This window comes from Hordeum vulgare, chromosome 6H, assembly GCF_904849725.1.
Source record: "Hordeum vulgare subsp. vulgare chromosome 6H, MorexV3_pseudomolecules_assembly, whole genome shotgun sequence".
Lineage (NCBI taxonomy): Eukaryota > Viridiplantae > Streptophyta > Magnoliopsida > Poales > Poaceae > Hordeum > Hordeum vulgare.
The window spans coordinates 97014572-97038315 of record NC_058523.1 but is presented as its reverse complement, the minus strand read 5'-3'; positions in this window follow the sequence as shown (position 1 = coordinate 97038315).

Genomic DNA, 23744 nt, shown 5'->3' with positions numbered 1-23744 from the left:
ATAAAAGGATTAACATCACATGCAATTCATAAGTGACATGATATGGCCATCATCACGTGCTTCTTGATCTTCATCACCAAAGCACCGGCACGATCTTCTTGTCACCGGCGTCACACCATGATCTCCATCATCATGATCTCCATCAACGTGTCACCATCGGGGTTGTCGTGCTACTCATGCTATTACTACTAAAGCTACGTCCTAGCAAAATAGTAAACGCATCTGCAAGCACAAACGTTAGTTATAAAGACAACCCTATGGCTCCTGCCGGTTGCGTACCATCGACGTGCAAGTCGATATTTTCTATTAGAACATGATCATCTCATACATCCAATATATCACATGACATCGTTGGCCATATCACATCACAAGCATACCCTGCAAAAACAAGTTAGACGTCCTCTAATATTGTTGTTGCATGTTTTACGTGGTGACCATGGGTATCTAGTAGGATCGCATCTTACTTACGCAAACACCACAACGTAGATATATGAGTTGCTATTTAACCTCATCCAAGGACCTCCTCGGTCAAATCCGATTCAACTAAAGTTGGAGAAACCGACACTTGCCAGTCATCTTTGAGCAACGGGGTTACTCGTAGCGATGAAACCAGTCTCTCGTAAGCGTACGAGTAATGTCGGTCCAAGCCGCTTCAATCCAACAATACCGCGGAATCAAGAAAAGACTAAGGAGGGCAGCAAAACGCACATCACCGCCCACAAAAACTTTTGTGTTCTACTCGAGAAGACATCTACGCATGAACCTAGCTCATGATGCCACTGATGGGGAACGTCACATGGGAAACAAAAAATTTCCTACGCGCACGAAGACCTATCATGGCGATGTCCATCTACGAGAAGGGATGAGTGATCTACGTACCCTTGTAGACCGTACAGCAGAAGCGTTAGAGAACGCGGTTGATGTAGTGGAACGTCCTCACGTCCCTCGATCCGCCCCGCGAACAATCCCGCGATCAGTCCCACGATCTAGTACCGAACGGACGGCACCTCCGCGTTCAGCACACGTACAGCTCGACGATGATCTTGGCCTTGTTGATCCAGCAAGAGAGACGGAGAGGTAGAAGAGTTCTCCGGCAGCGTGACGGCGCTCCGGAGGTTGGTGATGACCTTGTCTCAGCAGGGCTCCGCCCGAGCTCTGCAGAAACGCGATCTAGAGGAAAAACCGTGGAGGTATGTGGTCGGGCTGCCGTGGAAAAGTCGTCTCAAATCAGCCCCAATACCTCCGTATATATAGGTGGGAGGGAGGGGACCTTGCCTTGGGGGGGTCGGCCAAGTCCAAGGGGGGAAGGCTCCCCCCCCCCCAAACCGAGTTGGACTTGGTTTGGTGGGTGAGAGTCCTTCCCTTCCTTCCCACCTCCCTTTTTTTTCTCTTTGATTTTCTTTTGTATGGCGCATAGGGCCCTTTTGGGCTGTCCCACCAGCCCACTAAGGGCTGGTGCGCCACCCTCATGGCCTATGGGCTTCCCCGGGGTGGGTTGCCCCCTCCGGTGAACTCCCGGAACCCATTCGTCATTCCCGGTACATTCCCGGTAACTCCGAAAACCTTCCGGTAATCAAATGAGGTCATCCTATATATCAATCTTCGTTTCTGGACTATTCCGGAAACCCTCGTGACGTCCGTGATCTCATCCGGGACTCCGAACAACATTCGGTAACCAACCATATAACTCAAATACGCATAAAACAATGTCGAACCTTAAGTGTGCAGACCCTGCGGGTTCGAGAACTATGTAGACATGACCCGAGAGACTCCTCGGTCAATATCCAATAGCGGGACCTGGATGCCCATATTGGATCCTACATATTCTACGAAGATCTTATCGTTTGAACCTCAGTGCCAAGGATTCATATAATCCCGTATGTCATTCCCTTTGTCTTTCGGTGTGTTACTTGCCCGAGATTCGATCGTCACTATCCGCATACCTATTTCAATCTCGTTTACCGGCAAGCCTCTTTACTCGTTCCATAATACAAGATCTCGTAACTTACACTAAGTCACATTGCTTGCAAGGCTTGTGTGTGATGTTGTATTACCGAGTGGGCCCCGAGATACCTCTCCGTCACACGGAGTGACAAATCCCAGTCTCGATCCATACTAACTCAACGAACACCTTCGGAGATACCTGTAGAGCATCTTTATAGTCACCTAGTTACGTTGCGACGTTTGATACACACAAAGCATTCCTCCGGTGTCCGTGATTTATGTGATCTCATGGTCATACGAACAAATACTTGACACGCAAAAAACAGTAGCAACAAAATGACACGATCAACATGCTACGTCTATTAGTTTGGGTCTAGTCCATCACATGATTCTCCTAATGATGTGATCCCGTTATCAAGTGACAACACTTTCCTATGGCCAGGAAACCTTGACCATCTTTGATCAACGAGCTAGTCAACTAGAGGCTTACTAGGGACAATGTTTTGTCTATGTATCCACACAAGTATTGTGTTTCCAATCAATACAATTATAGCATGGATAATAAACGATTATCATGAACTAAGAAATATAATAATAACTAATTTATTATTGCCTCTAGGGCATATTTCCAACATTGCTTTAGTTAGATATAAGGGAATTGTTTGTGGAAGGGAACGTAAGACTCGTGTTCTCTTCTCAAGTTATTCTATTCTGGTCATCCTCGTCTTTTCTGCGGGAATTAAGGACTAGGTTACTCATCTTCTTCTAGGCTCGTGTTTCTGATCGGTAGATTATAGGACTACGGGCCGAGAGATATTTGGGTTTCTTTTATCCCTAGGAAAAAGGAAGTAAGTTTGATGATCATAGAATTGAACTTGATAGTTGAGTGGTTACGCTATCCTATTTTTGGGGTTGTCTCAAAATTGTTTTTGAGCATTTACAGCCGTTATGCTGCCCAATTTTGCATTCAGAGCTCTAATGCTTTTGCATTACTCTCTATTTTCAGATGCTTGGCCGTCCTTCTCATCAGGTGGTTTGTCTGACCAGGTGCATTGATGTGCCGGGTCATACGGCCATGCTGGTCAGGGTGATGTCGGTGTGCGGTTACCGTTGGTACCCAGAGTACACAGTGGAGGAACAGTACAAAGACTTCAACCAGAGCCAGTATATCTGCACTGTTAGGGTATTTCCAGACTACCCTGGAGCTGAGGAGCCAATCCATTGGTCCTATGGATTGGGGGTCACTATTGACATGGCAGTACAAGATGCTGCCTATTCAATGCTGACCATTATGAGGGCGAGACATGCACTGCTGTAGAACTCAGAGTTCTGCTATGTTCGTGCCTCTCAGCCTGGTGAAGAGGGATACCTCAGCGGGGTCTATTTTGATTCCTCTATGGAGGATCCGCTATTGCAGTCCACTGCTGAGATGCTAGAGAACAGAGACACGGATGCTCGTGCTCTCCGCATGGAGCTTTATGCTACACGTGCCCGTCTGTGACGGCTTTGACGCAGCTGGCACCGGTAGTCCAGACAGGGTACGGAGATATGGAGATGCTGAACCCTGTTAGAAACCATCTTCCGGCCCATGTTGACTGGCCAGCTATAGGAGGAGTCACCCCTCTTCGGGGACCCCTACTACCACGAGTCAGGGGACCAAGGCCACATCCGTGTCCTTACGGATCCCAGGGATCTCAGGCCAGAGTATGTCCTGATCCACAGGTTGAGCTTCCAGGCCATGGAGGCAATCTTTATGAGATGTTCTATGCGGATGCCTGAGCTGTGAGTGGAAGGATGTTATGGTAGTAGATGTACGTTCATAGTCCTGTATGACTTGTGAAGTATGCTTGTGATGTGGAATGAATTCCGGAGGCCTAGATAAATAATGTATAGGAAGCTTGTAAGCCTCTAATGAGTAGTTTCATAATTTCAGTAGTTTGCTCTTCGGTTAAGGTTGTACTGAACTATGTAAGGGTATGTATGAACCATGGTGTATATATAGCAGTTGCTTGTTACCATGTTGTTCGGATATTCATTTCCACATTCCATGTGTTCAGTGCACTCTTAATCCATAGATAGTATTGATGATGATATTGGTCTAAGTTGTGGGTTTGTTTGTCAGGATGGTGTTCACCAGGTTGAACCGTGCCCCTGCTCATGAGCAAGGCGAGGGTAGTCAAGCGTCGCAGGAAGACCTGCCTCACCCGCCCTCTCTGGCGGAAGTGATGCTTGAGGCAAAGAGGAACAAAAGGGAGACCAACCGACTGTTAGAGTGTATTGAGCAGAATACGGCTCGTCAGCCTAGGAATGCTGCAGTGTCCCTCAATGACTTTGTGAAGCTGAATCCTCCAAAGTTCCATCACTCCCTCAATCCCCTTGACGCTAATGATTGGTTGTGTAGTATTTCACGTAAGATTCGCTCTGCGAATGTTTCTGAGGCCGACAAGATGACCTTTGCGGCGTGTTTTCTGGAAGGACCCGCCAATCTGTGGTGGGAGAACTTTGAAGCTATGCGTCCTGCTGAACCAGCAGCCACATGGGCAGACTTTAGTGCAGCCTTCCGTCTGCACCATATTCTAGAGGGCCTGATGGACAGAAAGAGAGAGGAGTTATGTGCATTCACCCAGGGAAAGTTGACCGTGGATGCCTATAGCTGCGAGTTCGGTAACCTCGCCCGCTATGCAACAGAGGAGGTGTCTACTGATGCCAAGAAGCAAGCAAGATTCCGTAAGGGTCTGAGCCCTGAGCTTCGTCGTGATTTGTGCCTCCACGAGTGTACAAGCTTTCAATCCCTGGTTAACAAGGCGATCAGTGCCGAGACTGGTCATACCGACTTCGAAGCCACAAAGAAGCACTCCCGTGACTTTGGCTCGTCATCTGGTTCTGCGTTTCCAAAACGCAGGCTGTGGGTTCCAAACAGTTCTCTGTCGCCAAGATACACTCTGAGGCCATCCTATGTGGCGCCTCAGATGAATTAGTCCAACCCTCCAGCAAAAACTTATGGTGGACCAGCTAGCAATGCTGCACCACGTGCCAACCAAGTGATCTGTTACAAGTGTGGAGAACCAGGGCACTATTCCCGTGAGTGTCCTCTGAATGTGGGTGTCAAGCAACCCGGAAAGTCCGTCGGGCAAGGCAAGTCAGGCAAAGCTTTCTAAGTGAAGCCAACTCCTGCACGTGGCCGTGTAAACTATGTCTCAGCAGAAGAAGCTGCAGAGGATCCCGACGTCATACTGGGTACGCTTCTTGTTAATCATCACCCAGCGTCTGTTCTTTTTGATACTGGGTCTTCTCATTCCTTCATTTCAGAAAGCTATGCACAGTTGCATAACATGTCTTTCTGTGATATGCCAATTCCATTGGTTGTCCAAACTCCTGGTAGTAAGTGGCAAACTTCTAGGATAACCTATGACAATGAAATTCTAGTAGACAGGCTAGTTTTTCTAGCCTCATTGATAGCCCTGAAATATTCGGATATTAATATCATCTTGGGTATGGACTGGATGTCAGCTCACTATGCCAAGATTGATACTCATTCTAGAAATGTTCAGCTTACCCATCCCTTGGGTGAGATAGTCAATGTCTCTACTCGAGTTGCCAAATGCCAACTCTATTCCCTCAATGCCAACCCCCTTCCGGAACTTGAAGACATTCTGGTATTCCGTGACTTCCCGGATGTTTTTCTAGAGGAACTGCCAGGAATTCCACCTGACACAGATGTAGAGTTTATGATAGATCTTGTTCCGGGAACTGTTCCAATAGCCAGAAGACCATATAAGATGGCACCCCTGGAGCTAGCCGAACTCAAAAAGCAACTATATGAGGCCTTGAATAAAGGTTTCATTCGTCCTAGCTCTTCTCCCTGGGCTTGCCCCGTCCTCTTCGTCAAGAAGAAAGACGGAACGGATCAGATGGTTGTAGATTACCGACCAGTTAATCTGGTCACCATAAAGAACAAATATCCGCTCCCCAGGATCAATGACCTGTATGATCAGCTCGCTGGATCCTCAGTCTTCTCAAAAATGGATTTGAGGTTGGGATACCATCAAATCAAGATCAAGAACGGGGACATTACAAAAACGGCATGTCCTTCGGTTGAACCAATGCCCCAGCCACCTTCTCTCGTCTGATGAATTCAATCTTCATGGAGTATTTGGATAAATTCATCGTGGTATACCTCGATGATATTCTCATCTACTCGAAGAACGAACGGGAACATTCCGAGCATCTAAGGCTGGTATTGATGAAACTTCGAGAGCATCGCCTTTATGCCAAGTTTTCAAAATGTGAATTTTGGTTACCAGAAGTGACCTATCTAGGTCACGTAATCTCTGGTAAGGGTATTGCTATCAATCCCGAGAGAGTTCAAGCCGTCCTTGATTGGACTCAACCTGAATCGGTTAAGCAAGTTAGGAGTTTTCTTGGTCTAGCGAGCTATTGTCTCTGCTTTGTCGAGAATTTCTCCAAGGTTGCAAAGCCTCTAACTGAACTCCTCAAGAAGGATAAAAAGTTCGAGTGGACACCACAATGTGAGCATAGTTTTCAAGAACTGAAAAGACGCCTGACTTCCGCACCTGTGTTGCTACCACCAGATTTTTCTAAGGACTTTGTTATCTATTGCGACGCCTCACGACAAGGATTAGGTTGCATTCTCATTCAAGATCGTCATGTGATTGCATGCGCATCTCGATAGTTGCGTCCACATGAGGATAATTATCCCAAACATGATCTTGAGCTTGCAGCTGTAATCCATGCACTAAAAACATGGCGACAATACCTCATCGGTAATCGTTGTGAAATATTCACTCAGCACCAAAGTCTGAAATATATCTTCACCCAGCCGGATTTGAATCTCAGGCAAAGACGGTGGGTTGAGTTGATCTCGGATTACGACTTAGGGATAACTTACACCCCGGGGAAGGCCAATGTTATGGCTGATGCACTAAGTCGTAAATCTTATTGTAACAACTTGATGCTACAACAGGGTCAACCACATCTCTATGAGGAATTTCGGAAGTTGAATCTTCATATTGTTCCTCAAGGATTCCTTTCTACCCTGGTGGCGAAGCCTACCCTTAAGGATCAAATTATAACTGGCCAGAAGCGTGATAAGGGTATATCACGGATCAAGGAGAATATCATTAGCGGAAACGCTAACGAATTCTCCATGAATGATCAAGGTGTTGTGTTCTTCCAGAATCGTCTAGTGGTTCCTAAGAATCCACATCTAAGGCAGTTAATCCTTAAGGAGGCTCATGATTCTCCTCTCACCATTCATCCCGGTAGTACTAAGATGTATCAGGACCTACGGCAGAGGTTCTGGTGGACTAGGATGAAGAGAGAAATTGCTGAGTTCGTTACTAATTGCGACGTTTGTCGTCGAGTTAAGGCAGAACATCAAAGGCTTGCTGGAACCCTTTTGTTGGAATTATGCCCTAGAGGCAATAATAAATAAAGTTATTATTATAATTCTTGTATCAAGAAAATCGTTTATTATCCATGCTATAATTGTATTGAATGAAGACTTATATACATGTGTGGATACATAGACAAAACACTGTCCCTAGCAATCCTCTAGTTGGCTAGCTAGTTGATCAACGATAGTCAGTGTCTTCTGATTATGAACAAGGTGTTGTTGCTTGATAACTGGATCACGTCATTAGGAGAATCACGTGATGGACTAGACCCAAACTAATAGACGTAGCATGTTGATCGTGTCATTTTATTGTTACTGTTTTCTGCGTGCCAAGTATTTATTCCTATGACCATGAGATCATATAACTTACTAAAACCGGAGGAATACTTTGTGTGTATCAAACGTCGCAACGTAACTGGGTGACTATAAAGATGCTCTACAGGTATCTCCGAACGTGTTCGTTAAGTTAGTATGGATCGAGACTGGGATTTGTCACTCCGTGTGACGGAGAGGTATCTCGGGGCCCACTCGGTAATACAACATCACACACAAGCCTTGCAAGCAATGTGACTTAGTGTAAGTTGCGGGATCTTGTATTACAGAACGAGTAAAGAGACTTGCCGGTAAACGAGATTGAAATAGGTATACGGATACTGACGATCGAATCTCGGGCAAGTAACATACCGAAGGACAAAGGGAATGACATATGGGATTATATGAATCCTTGGCACTGAGGTTCAAACGATAAGATCTTCGTAGAATATGTAGGATCCAATATGGGCATCCAGGTCCCGCTATTGGATATTGACCGAGGAGTCTCTCGGGTCATTTCTACATAGTTATCGAACCCGCAGGGTCTGCACACTTAAGGTTCGACGTTGTTTTATGCGTATTTGAGTTATATGGTTGGTTACCGAATGTTGTTCGGAGTCCCGGATGAGATCACGGACGTCACGAGGGTTTCCGGAATGGTCCGGAAATGAAGATTGATATATAGGATGGCCTCATTTGATTACCGGAAGGTTTTTGGAGTTACCGGGAATGTACCGGGAATGACGAATGGGTTCCGGGGGTTCACCGGGGGGGCCACCCACCCCGGGGAAGCCCATGGGTATTGGGGGTGCCGCACCAGCCCTTAGTGGGCTGGTGGGACAGCCCAAAAATGGGCCTATGCGCATTGGGAAGAAAATCAAAGAGAAAAAGAAAAAGAAAAAGAAAAAGGAGGAGGTGGGAAAGGGAAGAAGGACTCCACCTTCCAAACCAAGTAGGACTCGGTTTGGGAGGGGAATCCTTCCCCCCTTGGCTCGGCCGACCCCTTGGGGGTTCTTGGACCCCAAGGCAAGGCTCCCCCCTCTCCATCCTATATATAGTGGGGTTTTAGGGCTGATTTGAGACAACTTTTGCCACGGCAGCCCGACCACATACCTCCACGGTTTTTCCTCTAGATCGCGTTTCTGCGGAGCTCGGGCGGAGCCGTGCTGAGATTAGATCACCACCAACCTCCGGAGCGCCGTCACGCTGACGGAGAACTCATCTACCTCTCCGTCTCTCTTGTTGGATCAAGAAGGCCGAGATCATCGTCGAGCTGTACGTGTGCTGAACGCGGAGGTGCCGTCCGTTCGGCACTAGATCGTGGGATTGATCGCAGGACGGTTCGCGGGGCGGATCGAGGGACGTGAGGACGTTCCACTACATCAACCGCGTTCACTAACGCTTCTGCTGTACGGTCTACAAGGGTACGTAGATCACACATCCCCTCTCGTAGATGGACATTACCATGGTAGGTCTTCGTGCGCGTAGGAAATTTTTGTTTCCCATGCGACGTTCCCCAGCACCTTCAACCTTTAGCTATTCCTGAATGGAAATGGGATAAAGTTAGTATGGATTTCATTACCGTATTTCCCAAGACCAGGAAAGGAAATAATGCTGTCTTTGTGGTCATTGACCGTCTCTCCAAAGTAGCTCATTTTCTTCCAGATCGTGAGAGTATAACAGCTAGCCAGCTAGCAGAGTTATATGTCTCTCGAATAGTGACTCTTCATGGTGTTCCCCTGGAGATTAACTCAGACCGTGGGAGTATCTTTGCTTCTCGCTTCTGGAAAAGTTTTCAGAATGCTATGGGGACTCACTTATCTTTTAGCACTGCCTTCCATCCTCAATCAAGTGGTCAAGTAGAAAGAGTGAATCAAATCCTAGAAGATATGCTCCGAGCTTGTGTTATATCGTTCGGTATGAATTGGGAGAAGTGCCTTCCATCCGCCGAATTTGCTTATAACAATAGTTATCAATCAAGTTTGGGCAAAGCCCCTTTTGAAGTTCTCTATGGACGAAGATGTCGAACACCTCTTAATTGGTCAGAAACCGGAGAGAGGCAACTCTTTGGCCCGAATATGATCCAGGATGCAGAAGAGCAGGTTTGCATTATTCGTGAAAAGTTGAAAACAGCCTAGTCTCGTCAAAAGAGCCAATATGATCGTCATCATAAGGCTGTGACCTTTGAAGTTGACGAGAAGGCTTACCTTCGGGTTACACCTTTTAAGGGTACCCATCGATTCGGTATCAAGGGCAAGTTGGCTCCTCGTTACATTGGCCCTTTTCGCATTCTTGCCAAACAAGGAGAAGTTGCCTACTAGTTGGAACTTCCTCCGCATCTTTCCAAGGTTCATGATGTCTTCCACGTCTCACAACTCAGCCGTTGCTTTTCGGATCCTATCCGTGAAGTGGACCACGAAACGCTTGATCTCCAAGATAACCTTTCATACCAAGAATACCCTGTGCGTATTCTTGATCAAGCTGAGCGTACCACTCGACGTCGGAACCTCAAGTTTCTTAAAGTTCAATGGTCAAATCATTCTGAGAAGGAGGCCACTTGGGAAAGAGAGGATCGTCTCCGACTTGAGTATCGTGCGTTATTCCCAACGACTTCTAAATCTCGGGACGAGATTCTTTTGAGTGGGGGTGAGTTGTCACATCCCTGGAACCCTAATCAAGTATATCATTGTGCTCATATCTTCTTTGCATTGCATCAAAGGAAATTTCAACAAGATCAAAGCAAGTGGTGAAGCAAAACTCAAAAACCCTAGCCACTTCTCAAATTCAAAGAATTTATAAACTTGTTCAAATCAATGAACCCAAAATGGCCTCAAGAAAAGTTCAACTTTTCTGATAATTCATGGAAGCAAGTAAGCAGTGAAGAAAACTATTTTCATAACACATTTGGCATTTTATTTAAATGCAAAAAGCTACTGGATTCAAGTTTAAATTTGAATTCAAAAACTTTAAGTTTTCAAAAATGCTGAAAACTTCAGGAATGGTTGGATATATTCCAACAAATATTCTGGTGTATTCAAAATATTTTTCGTAAACTATTCTGGAGCTGAAATAAATAGCAAACCAAGATAGTTAGTAAAACAGAAAACAAAACAGAAAAAAAGGAAGAAACACTTACGTGTCGCTCACCTGGCCCGGCCCAGCTTCTTCCCTGTCGTCTTCCTCCCCCGCGAGTGGGCAGCAGGAGGTGGCCGCCACATACTCCGGCGCGGCCACGCACCTATGCGCCTTCCTGGCCGCCGTTTTGCGCTGGCATGCGAGGGGATAACCCTCCCGAGGCGTGCCCGAGCTCATCCTCTCCTCATTCTCGCCCTCTGCTTCGTTCCCCACTGCCGCCATTGGAGCCCGAGCAGAGCTCGAGCTCGCCGTCGTTCTAGCCTGCCTCTTTCCCTCCTAAGCCGCGCAATAGAACCGTCGCAGCTCCCTGAAGCTTCCTAGCCACGAGCCCGACGCTGAGACGTAGTGAAACGACGAGTCGCAATTGTCTTCTTCCTCGGGTCACCGAAGTTCATCACCAGCGCTCTCCCTCTCCAGGTCGTCCCCGAGCAAGCTAGCGCCACCACTGCACTCCCCGTGAGCTTGCGTAGCTTTCCCCCAAGTTTCCCCATTCGATCCCTTCCTCTAGCCTTGATTTCACCGGAGCCCGATGAGATCCGCCGCGGGAGCTCGTCGCCGGTAGCCCTCCGGTGAACAGCTCGTCCTTCTGAGGCCACCAGCAGCTTCAGGCCGTCGCGTAGATGCCGTAGGAGCTTAGTCCCGTGCGTAGCTCCCTCTGTTTCGATGACCCCGATGACGCCCGAACTTTGGCCGCCGCCAAGCTCGTCGCCGGCGTCATCTCCGGCCAGATCAGCCCCGGCTAAGTGCAAAAATGAACCTGCGGGAGTCGTGTCGTTCCTCTGGTGCACTCCGCGCAGAGTTTGGCCGCTTGAGCGCCGTTTCCGAGCCCCTCCGTCGTACTGGTGGTCGTCGGAGGCTCACCGCCGGCGAGGACGACCTCGCCACCGGTGGATCTCAGCTGGCCTGAGCCACTGACGCGTGGGGCCAGCCTCTGGATGATTTAGTTAATAAAAAATAAAATTAAATAAACTAATAAGTCACTGACATGTGGGTCCAGTGTGGTTAATTAGCTAATTAAGTTAAATCTAAACTAAATCTGATTAGAGTCACTGACTAGTGGGTCCCACTCGTCAGGTTTGACTTTCAACAGCCAGTTAGACCTGCTGATGCCATGCTCACGCAATAAGTGGATTTCTGATTTAAAAGAATTCCAGAAAAATGCCAAAACTTTTAAAAATCATAGAAATTAATCTGTAACTCCAATGAAAATAATTTATATATGAAAAAGTATCAGAAAAATCCAAGGAATCTTAATATGTCATTTTCAAACATGTTTGAAAATGTTACTGGACCAAACATGTAGAATAATGAATAAGTTAAATTTTATAAATGCTATGGAGATGGAATTTGAAAATCATTTGAATTCCACTTCAATTGCTATGATCAAACATTGTTCAATCACAACCAGCAACTTAACATATCATTTCCATGCATGTTAAAAACAAGTTGACCTGAGCATCAGGTCGAATCAATTAAAATGGTATTCGAGAATACCTCGTTTGAAGTGATATTTGAATCTGATTCAAATCAACTTCAAACCTAATAAATGTTAGCTATATTAGCATACCACCTTGCATCCTCATGCCATGCTCATGCATCATCTTGTTGCATATGATTGTTATTGATTGTTGTCATTTCTTTCGATAGGCTCCGCTCCTCCGGATTCCACTGAATATCCGACTGACGGATATTGTCCCTCCTCTGAGCAACAAGGCAAGCAACCATTTTGATCATCCCGATAAATCCCATGTTCTCGCTCCTGCACTTACTTATTGCATTAGGATCAAATGCTTCAAATGCTTTTGCCACGTTAGTTGAACCCACTTCCTTTGCATGACCTGTCTTTGTCACAGTAAATAGCTGAACCTTGCAACCTAGCATACCTGGTAGATGCTTGAGCCATGATGTGCCTTATCCTGCCATGCATGGTATGCTTAGAGTTGTGTATGGTCTGTCATCTGGGAGATGGACAGAATTGTGAGAATGTGTTTAGTAAGTAAAGGTTGTGTGTTGAACCTGATTTGGTAAAGGTACCGGTGAAAGGCTATGTAGAAGTACATGGCGGGTTGTTTCATTGGAACCGTCCTTAGGAACTGAGTTCCGTGTATGTAATCCAAGACGAGATACTACCACATGTTGGGCCCTGAAATATGACCCCGCTCGACTTATTAATCGCTTAGTACTTGGTCCAGGAGTTGCAAGTAGTTTCTGGTGTTTATAGTCATGCTGGAGGCCGTGCATAGTGCTGACCTGAGAGGTGGGCTGTGGTGCGGTAGGCAGTGGCACGGTGTACCAAGTGGCACCCGGATGGTGGGCTTGGGAACCCTGCGCACATCATTTGGGGCCGTGGCGGAAACCTCGGCCGGACTTCCGTGCGGGTTACCCTCAGATAGGCGATAGACCTGGACTAAGTATTAGCGTGGTTAACGGTCGTGGCCGACTCCCTCGCTGGGCTTCCGCTTGAAGGTTGGAGAGGTGCATGACATGCACATGGAGATAAGTGGCGAGAGCGTGTGTGATGAAGTACACCCCTGCAGGGTTATGATCTATTTGAATAGTCACGTCCGCGGATATGGACTACTTGGAGACATATGTTGTTCATAGATAACTTTAATGGCTACTCATAAAATTGTCAAGATAAGCGTGAGTATCGTGGACGGCATTTCCGTATGGAGACGGAATGATTCCACGATGGAGTATTGTTGTGGTGTTAGTGGTCTCGTGTGCGAGAAATCAAGTTGTCAAAAATTGTTTTAAAATGCAAGTTGTCTAGCCACGAGTCAGATGCTGGCTTTCCGCATGAAACCCCACAGTTCCTTGTTGATACATTGCATGAGTAGATAGTTATCCTAAAGTCTTGCTGAGTACCTCCGTACTCATGTTTGCTTAATATTTGTTGCAGAGGTTGTTAATGACCCTAATGGAGGGTTCTTCCTAGACATCGACGACGACGAGTAGCTGGTATCCCAACTACGATGTGGCCCTAGGGTGGGTCTGTAGTATAGTCAGGCCATGTGGCTTCTAGTTTCATCTGTCTGTACTCAGACAGTTTAATTACTTCCGCTGGCTTGTAACTTGAATGACTGCTATGATGGGTCATGAGACCCCTACTGTGTAATATTATGTGTGTGGCTCTTCCGAGCCTTTTAAATAAAGCTTGTATGATTATGGTTATGTTGTGATGCCATCGATGTATCTATACATATCGGTATGCCATGCGTATGTGTGTCATACTTGATATGTATGGGGTTCGATTACCTAGCCGTATGCTTTAGTAGCATTCCTTACAGGGAAATGCCCCTTTGTGATCCAACGAGCCATGATAGTTCGCTACTGCTCCGGATACATTGGTTGACCGTCATGTGTCCTTCTTAGCTGATGTGTCTGTCCCCTTTGGGGAAATGTCACGCAATGTAATGAAGTCCTTGTAGCTTGCTATGACTCGTCTACATTCGCTGGTGACCGACACCTGCTTTGTTGGATCATGTATGCATGTCCCTGTGCGGAACTGCCACTTTGGCTTACGACTAGACATGTCGATCCGGGTTCTTTGTCATTGGATTGCTAGCGACACAATTGCATACGCGAGTCAAAAAGCGCAAACGGTCCCGGCTAAGATAAGGCTGCAGCCGTGGGGTTAACCGTGCGTGAGACCGCAAAGAGATGCGATGTGTTACATGCTGGATTCCTATGGCCAAGGATCGGGGTCTCAACACTCTTTTTGTTTTTTTATTTGGGCTCTTTGACCTCTTTTTTATTATTATTTCCTCACATGGGACAATGCTCTAATAATGATGATCATCACACTTTTATTTACTCACAGCTCAAAGCTCAGAACGATGATGAGTCTATAGGAAATGCCTCTGGCAGTGTACCGGGATGTGCAACGATCTAGCTTGGCGTATGACGTTGAAAACATCTCGCTAGCTATCTTATGATCATGCAATGGCAATATGAGAGTGACGGCACAAGTCATGAGATGGAACGGTGGGAGTTGCATGGGAATATATCTCGGAATGGCTATGAAAATGCCATGGTAGGTAGGTATGGTGGTTGTTTTGAGGAAGGCATATGGTGGGTTTGTGCACCGGCGAAAGTTGCGCGGCACTAGAGAGGATAGCAATGGTGGAAGGTGAAAGTGCATCTATATCATGGACTCACATTAGTCATGAAGAACTCACATACTTGTTGCGAAAGTTTTTATTAGTAATCGAAACAAAGTGCTAGACGCATACTCCTAGGGGAAGGGTTGGTAGGTGTTAACCATTGCGCGATCCAGACCTCAACACAAAGGATGACAATCAATAGATCAACTATGCTCCGACTTCCTAACATAGCGGTTCACCATACGTGCATGCTATGGGAATGACTAACTTCAACACAAGTATTTCTAGATTCACAACACCCTACTAACATAACTCTTAATATTACCAAATCCATGTCTCAAAACTAATTGAGAGGAATCAAGACTTCTCTTTCTACTCAATGCACATGAAGATGGAGGTTTTTGTATCCTCTTTGGGTACCTATTACCTCTGGGACTACTTTCATAGCATAAGCCAACTACCAAGTCACGCACCGCCGTGCTCTAAAAGATCTAAGTGAAGCACATAGAGCAAAATTATCTAGCTCAAAAGATATAAGTGAAGCATGGTGAGCATTCTAGCAAAATCACGATGAGTGCATGTCTCTCTCTCAAAAAGGTGTGCAGCAAGGATGATTGTGACACAACAAAAATAAAAAACTCCTACAATACAAGACGCTTCAAGCAAAACACATATCATGTGGTGAATAAAAATATAGCTCCAAGTAATGTTACCGATGGATTGAAGACGAAAGAGGGGATGCCTTCCCGGGGCATCCCCAAGCTTAGGCTTTTTGGTGTCCTTTAATTTGGCTTGGGATGCCTTGGACATCCCCAAGCTTGAGCTCTTTACACTCCTTATCTCTTTGTCCATGAGAACATCACCCAAATCTTGAATAATTCAGAACACAAAACTTAAACAGAAACTCGTGATAACATTAGCACAAGAAAACAAACTACCACCTCTTTAGGTACTTTAGCAAACTTGATTTCTATTTATATTGGTGTTGGGCTACTGTAATCTCACTTTTCCATGGCTAGTACCCCCCGATACTATCCATAGTTTCATCAAAACAAGCAACCAACTCAACAAAAACAGAATCTGTCAAAAACAGACCAGTCTGTAGCAATCTGTATACTTCGTATACTTCTCGTACCTCAAAAGTTCTGGAAACTTACGACTGCCTGGGAAAAAGGCATATCAACCAGCAGCAAAAAGAATCAACTCAAAATCTCTTTCTGAATCAAAATGAAAAATCATCTCGTGAGCGAAAAGTTTCTGTCTTTTTCCAGCAGGATCAAACAACCATCACCGAGACTTGTCATAAAGGTTTTGCTTGGCTCAAACACAAAAAGAAACACAAAAGACACAATCATAAAAGAATTATGATGGTGTGGACGCAACAAAACAGAAAGAAAAATAAATAAATTCATTGGGTTGCCTCCCAACAAGCGCTATTGTTTAACGCCCTTAGCTAGGCATAAGGCGATAAAATCACGTATCGTCGTCTTTGGTGCTCAAACCATAAGTGGCCCTCATCATGGATTCATAACGCAATCTTATTTTATTTCTAGGAAAGTTCTCCATGCCCTTACTTAAAGGAAATTGAAATCTAATATTCCCTTCCTTCATATCGATGATAACAGTGATAGTCCTTCGGAAAGGTCTACCAAGAATAATAGGGCATGTAGGATTGCAATCAATGTCAAGCACAATGAAATCCACGGGTACATAGTTCCTATTTGCAATAATAAGAACATCATTGATCCTTCCCATGGGTTTCTTCACAGTAGAATTTGCAAGATACAAATTAAGAGAACACTCTTCAATCTCATTAAAACCCAGAACATCACATAAAGACTTTGTAATCGCGGAAACACTAGCACCCAAAACACACAAAGCATTGTATTCATAGTTTTTGATTTTGATTTTGATAGTAGGTTCCCACTCATCATGAAGCTTTCTAGGGATATAGACTTCCAATTCAAGTTTCTCTTCAAGATATTTTATCATAGCTTCGACGATATGATCGGTAAAGGCCTTGTTTTGGCTATAAGCGTGTGGGGAGTTTAGCATGGATTGCATCAAGGAAATGCATTCAATCAAGGAGCAACTATCATAATTGAATTCCTTGAAATCCAACGTAGTAATTTCATTACTACTCAAAGTTTTAATATCTTCTACTCCACTTTCAATGCTTTTAGCATCAAGATAGATGGACTCCGAATCATTGGGGCGTTTTTCAACCAAAGTGGATTCATATTCAGCCCCATCATCGTTGGGTTTCACACAAGAAAATAAAGATTCATTGGGAGTCACACCAAGCACTTCAAGATCTTCGTGATTCTTATCACGAGAACACGCCTTTTTAAGCCATTCATGACTAGCACGAATTTGGACGGTTCTTTCTTTGCTCTCAATCATAGAAACATGCATAGCTTTCAAAGTTTCATCCATACTGATCTTGGGAGGAGCACATCTAACTTTCAAAGCATCAATATCACTAGACATTATATCAACGCTCTTAGCCAAATCGTCAATTTTGAGTAGTTTTTCCTCTATGGACGCATTGAAAATCTTTTGCGAGTTGATAAACTCTTTGATATTACTCTCTAGATCAGAGGATAATCTATTGTAATTTCCATGAGTATTGTTGTCGGAGTTGCCAAAGTTATTAGAGGGGTTACTAGAAAAAGGCCTAGAAACATAGTTTCCTCTAAAAGCATTGTTGTTGCCAAAATTATTCCTACCAACAAAATTAACGTCCAAGCTAGCGTTGCTACTCTCAATCAAGGAAGACAAGGGCATATCATTAGGATCTAAAGGAGCACTTCTACTAGCAACTAAATTCATTAACTCATCCATCTTAGCACTCAACGAGTTAATTTCTTCTATAGCGTGTATCTTCTTACTAGTAGGTGACCTTTCAGTGTGCCACTGAGAGTAGTTCGTCATGATATTTTCTAGGAGTTTTGTGGCTTCTCCTAACGTGATTTCCATGAACGTTCCACCTGAGGCAGAGTCCAAGATATTTCTAGAAGCGAAATTCAAGCCAGCGTAGAAGATTTGTATAATCATCCAAAGACTCAAGCCATGAGCGGGACAATTTCTAATCATCAATTTCATTCTCTCCCAAGATTGTGCAACATGTTCATGATCAAGTTGCTTAAAATTCATGATATAATTACGGAGAGAGATAATCTTAGCCGACATAAAATATTTGGATATATAAGCATCTTTGCACTTATCCAAGAATCGATACTATTTTTGGGCAAAGACGAAAACCAAGTTTTTGCTCAATCTCGCAACGAGAAAGGAAAAAGCTTCAATTTAATCACATCATTATCCACGACATCTTCACTAGGAAGGCCGGAGAATTGCTCTTTCATAACAAGATCCAGCAAAGCGGCATTGATTTCGTATGACTCCGCACTAGTGGCGGGAGCAATCGGAGTACTAATAAAATCATTATTATTAGTATTCGAGAAGTCACAAAGTTTGGTGTTTTCAGTCATGGTGACTTCAGCAAGCAAGCAAGCACACAAGCGAACAAAGAGCAAGCGAGAGAAGAGGGCGAACAAAAAAGCAAACGAAGAAAAGGGCAAATCTTTTTATAAATTTTTGTTTTTCATAAGTGGGGGAGAGGAAAACGAGAGGCAAAAAAGTAAATGCAAGAGATGAGTTTGCGACACTTACTTGGATGAGTTCTTGACTTGATCCTCCCCGGCAACGGCGCCAGAAATCCTTCTTGCTACTTCTCAAACAACAGCGCCAAAAAGTGTCACGTTGACGGAGACTTGCTTGCGTCGGTTTTTCCCTTGAAGAGGAAAGGGTGAGGCGGCATAGGAGCAGTAAGTATTTCCCTCAGTTTGAGAACCAAGGTATCAATCCAGTAGGAGAATTCCATCAAGTCCAGAGTACTTACGCAAACACAACCGAGCTTGCACCCAACGCTATAAAGGGTTGTCAATCCCTTCAAGAATCATAGATCAAGCTGCCCAAACAAAACCCACAATTCGAAGAGAATTACAAGGATATGAAATCATGCATAACAGAGATTAGAAGAAACTCAAATAAGATTCATAGATAATCAGATCATAAATCCACAATTCATCGGATCTCGACAAACACACCGCAAAAGAAGATTACATCGGATAGATCTCCATGAAGATCATGGAGAACTTTGTATTGAAGATCCAATAGAGAGAAGAAGTCATCTAGCTACTAGCTATGGATCCGTAGGTCTATGGGGAACTACTCACGCATCATCAGAGAGGTCATGGTGTTGATGAAGAAGCCCTCCGTATCCGAATCCCCCCTCCGGCACGGCACCAGAACGTGCCCTAGATGGGATCTTGCGGAGACAGAAGCTTGCGGCGGCGGAAAAGTACTTTCGATGATCTCCTGATCTTTTCTGGAATTTATGGGAATATATAGGCGGATAACCTAGGGCAGAGGAGGCCCAGGGAGCCCACAAGCCTGGGAGGCGCGGGCCCCCTGGCCACGGTTAGGGGGCTTGTGGGGTCCATGGAGACCCCCTGCCTTGGTTCTCAAGCTTCCCGATCTTCTTGTGTTTCGGAAAAAATATTTTTGGAAGTTTCGTTCCGTTTGGACTCCGTTTAAAATCCTTCTCTGAAAAGGGTCAAAAACACGAAAAAAACAGGAACTGGCACTTGACACTGAGTTAATAAGTTAGTCCCAAAAAAGATATAAAAGGCATACAAAAGATCCAAAGTTTGACAAGATAATAGCATGAAACCATCAAAAATTATAGATACGTTGGAGACGTATCATGTAATGACGTCCTTGACAACTACAAATCATGATGTCAAAGCATACTAACCATGTTGCACGATGAGATGTTGTTGTCTATCCCAGACCAGCCATCAAACAATGAGAACATCAAATGGACGCTAGTGGGCTACCCAAAACTCAATTGTGTGGGCAGTCCGAGTTCTCCAAATACATTCCAAATGTGTGGGAGAAATGTGGTTGTCCAGACTATACGTCTTGTTATCCCCAATGCTTGCCCCAACCCAAAAATCCCACCTCATGTTTGCACCCTTCCCTTTTCATGTCGGGTTGTCCACTTCCTGCTAAGTTTTTCATCGTAGTGGGACATTTCTTGATGGATCCCTCCCCTTTAAAACTAGATGACATTCACCTCACCATTTTCATGGCGCCCTCTATCCTTCACATCATACATCTCCACGGACCTCTTAGACATGATGACGTTTGCATCCGAAACCAGCGGCGTTTAAAAGAGGAGTCACATGTGTGTGGAAGGCGACGACACATCTCGACCATCTTAGGCTTCGCCCTACATTCTCCCTACTCTATCCACCCAAAAAGATCTCTTGGTTGCACATATTTCTTCTGTTTCTACGATTTTCCAGGATGAATTATGCAAATGAATTCTTGCAGCATGTAGTTGCAATTAGCGCATACTCCCTCCGTCCGAAAAAGCTTGTCCAACGCTTAGTTCATTTGTAGTTCTCTAAAAACAACCTTGTGATTTAAAATCTACTTCTAATCGACCCCCACCCCTCTCTGCTTCTTCCTCCTTTTAGCTTCGCTCGTAGCAGGAACCAATTTCGGCCACCGCCGGCAACTATCATAGAGCCCAGCGTGTCGCCGCCCATGCGCCTTGCCTCGCCGTCTCTGCGAATAACACCCCCTACCCCCTCTGCTTCGTCCTCCTCCCAGTCCCGTCCCCTCCCCGATGATCTCGGACATGTAGCTGGCGGCGGTGGAGCCGTGGGACCGTCGGCCCACTCCGTCATCAATTCCGATGACCCCGAGTGTTTCTTTGCCATCGCGTCCGCCCAAAGTACCCCAGACAACCGCTGCTCCTTCCCCGCTGGCGTTGTGATAGCCTGGCTTATTAGTAACGACCGCCGGCGGGTGTTTCCGGGGCGTTACAGCCGCCCACTCCGGTACAAGACCTGGGCAAGTCCCCGACCAGGGTGCTTGTGTTTCCTTCCCCGTCGCTGGTGGAATCGCCACCAAGCCCGAGCTGGTGGAATCGCCATTGCTGGTCCCCGAGCTCCTTCCCCGCGCCCCGTCACTGTTTCTGTTGCTCCTGCAAATTTGTTATGGTAGTTGCTCCTGCAAATGGCACAATGTAATTGATCATGATCTACCAGTTTCTGGAAACAATCACACAGTAAATCTGGAAACTGATCATGATGATCTGCTGATTTTTGGAAAGAAATAAACAGTCAATCAATCAATTCTTGGAAACAATCATTATTTTTGGACTGAATTTTTGCACTGTAATATTGGAAACAATCAATTACTCCAAATTTTTCAATGATATTGGAAACAATCAGAATTTTCCAAAGTGAAAATTGATCCCTGGATATAATTAAGGTGCAAACATGAGTGCAATTCTCGCAAAGATTTTGTGTTGCGCTGATATAAGAACAACAATGGTTGCGCGAGAATCTGCAACCACATCTGGCTCATTGTCCAACAAATGAAGAATTGAGTCATTTTATTATCTGTGAAACAAGATGCAGAATTGATCAACAATTATCATTAGGCTTACTATGAACATATATGAGCCATAGCACAACAATCCCCCACATAAGTAGGAAGGAGTAGAGCAAACAATCTTGTACACCATGTCAATAAACTGAAAATGTTCAAGGTACTGCAGTAGACACGAAATGTTCAAGGTACTGCAATAAACTGAATCAACGTCGTTTTCTCAATGTTGTTTCAAGCAGACAAATGAGAATAAAGTAAACTGAAAATGTTCAAGGTAATGCAGTAAACTGAATCAACAACAACTACTCCCAACTCTGAATTTTGACAGTAAGAAAAGGAAAAAAATAAGTGTGTAAATAAGATTGAAGAATAAGAATAAGAACATGGGCTTGAGGATGTTCCAGTTATTTAAGTGAAAAAATGTGAATTTATTATGGTAGATACTCCCAAGTCCCAACTCTGAATTTTGGTTGGAGATCTCTTTCCAACTGAAAAACAGTACTTGAAAGAGCACTGCCATCTGCTCCCCTGCCAGCCTACCACTGTAGTCCTACTTCTCTCCATATCTCCCTCTCTCCCTAACTTGTTGCTGCTAGCTTCAGAAAATTGTTGGTACTATACATGAAATTCAGTAGTGATCAGCTTGATTAGATAACAACAGTGACCAGCTTGATTAGATAACCAGTAATGATTAGCCGAAGTACCACTGTTCTCAGTGGCCTCAAATCTTTTTCCTACTCAGATCAAATGATTCAGTTAGAGCAAACAAAAATCTTGCTAATAATCCTTAGCAAGATAATCTTTAGTAAGACAATAATCTTTAGCACTTGAAAACTGTTTGCACCATACAAAAAAATCTTGGAAAGTGTCCACAAAATTTCAGTCGGAGAGGCATGCTCTTTTAAAAAACACCATGAATCCAAAATCTAGGCGACAGATTTTGTCGAAAACATTATGAATTTCTACACTGAACATTTTTGAATTACTAATTTAGTCTGAACATGTCACAACATTTCCATGAACATTTACACAGGTCACAACATTTACACTGATCAAATTTCATTTCATGACATTTCTAAATTTTCTATAGCAAATCATTGATCAGGAAACATCATGACCTACTCCAAAATTCTGAACTTTGGAGTAAAAAGTTACAGTAATGAACATGTTACAGTACGGAACACAGATTGAACCTGGAATCCCAAATTCTTGTGCCTTCCATTGATTCCGGAAAAAAAGAGGAGATTGCAGCTTCACCTGAGCATGAATCATGGACGGGCGGAAGCTCCGGCCGCTGGCAGCCGTGGGGAAGAACGAGGCGGTCGCTGTGCGTAGGCGCCGGCTTCGCTCTACTCTAGCTATCACGGTCGCTGTGTCCGCTCCCGTGCAGCTCCCTCTGCTCCGGCACGCTCCTGCTGCTCCGGCTCGCCGCAGATCGACACAAAATCGGCACTTGACAGTGGGGAACGAGGCGGTAGCGCGACATGGGGGAAGCAAGGCGGCGCCGAAGTTGGCGACAGGGGAAGAGGAGCGGTAAGCATGGGGCGTCGCAGAGCGGCGGGGCGGCCGACGGGGGCGGATACGAGATTGCCGAGGGGGGCTCGGGCGCAGTGGCGTGGGAGAGGTGGCGGCGTACGGGTGTGGTGGCGGGGGAGCGGGCGCGGTGGTGCGAGAGCGGTGGCGGCGTGCGGGCGCGGTGGCGCAGGAGGGGTGGCGGCGCACGGGCGCGATGGAGCGGGGGAGCGGGCGCGGTGGTGCGAAAGCGGTGGCAGCGTGCGGGCGCGGTGGCGCAGGAGTGGTGGCGGCGCACGGGCGCGGTGACACAGGAGAGGTGGCGGCGCACGGGCGCGATGGAGCGGGGGCGGGGGCGGGATCCAGGGCGCGTGCGGGTGTGCGGTTGTGGGGTTGGTTGACAGAGGACGTGCGGAAGCGGGGATTAACGTTTCGTTGGTAAGTCATTTTTGTTAAAAGGATATTTTGGTTCATTGATCACCTGATTAGACGGTTCAGATTGAAATTTGGATCTGTCCTTTCGTGCTTTTAATAATAGAGATGAGAGGCAATCCATCAAAGCAGGAGTAGGGTAAACCGAGGTGTTCTGTGCCTTCCTCACCATCGAGTGAGTTATGTGCCGTCTCTAGCGAGTGGTGGGTTAGGTGAGACGAGTCAGCGAGAGATCTTCGTGCACGCCCCTGAGTTCGAACCTTTAGAGTTTTGCGGAGCTCGAAATCCGACATTGTGAGTGGAGCTTATAGAATCCAAGTGGTGGCACAAACACGCGACATTATAAAAGAGCAATATGCATCATTTGTGTTGGTTCCACTTAATTTTGAAATACTATTGTCCCACTAGTAGCCAAC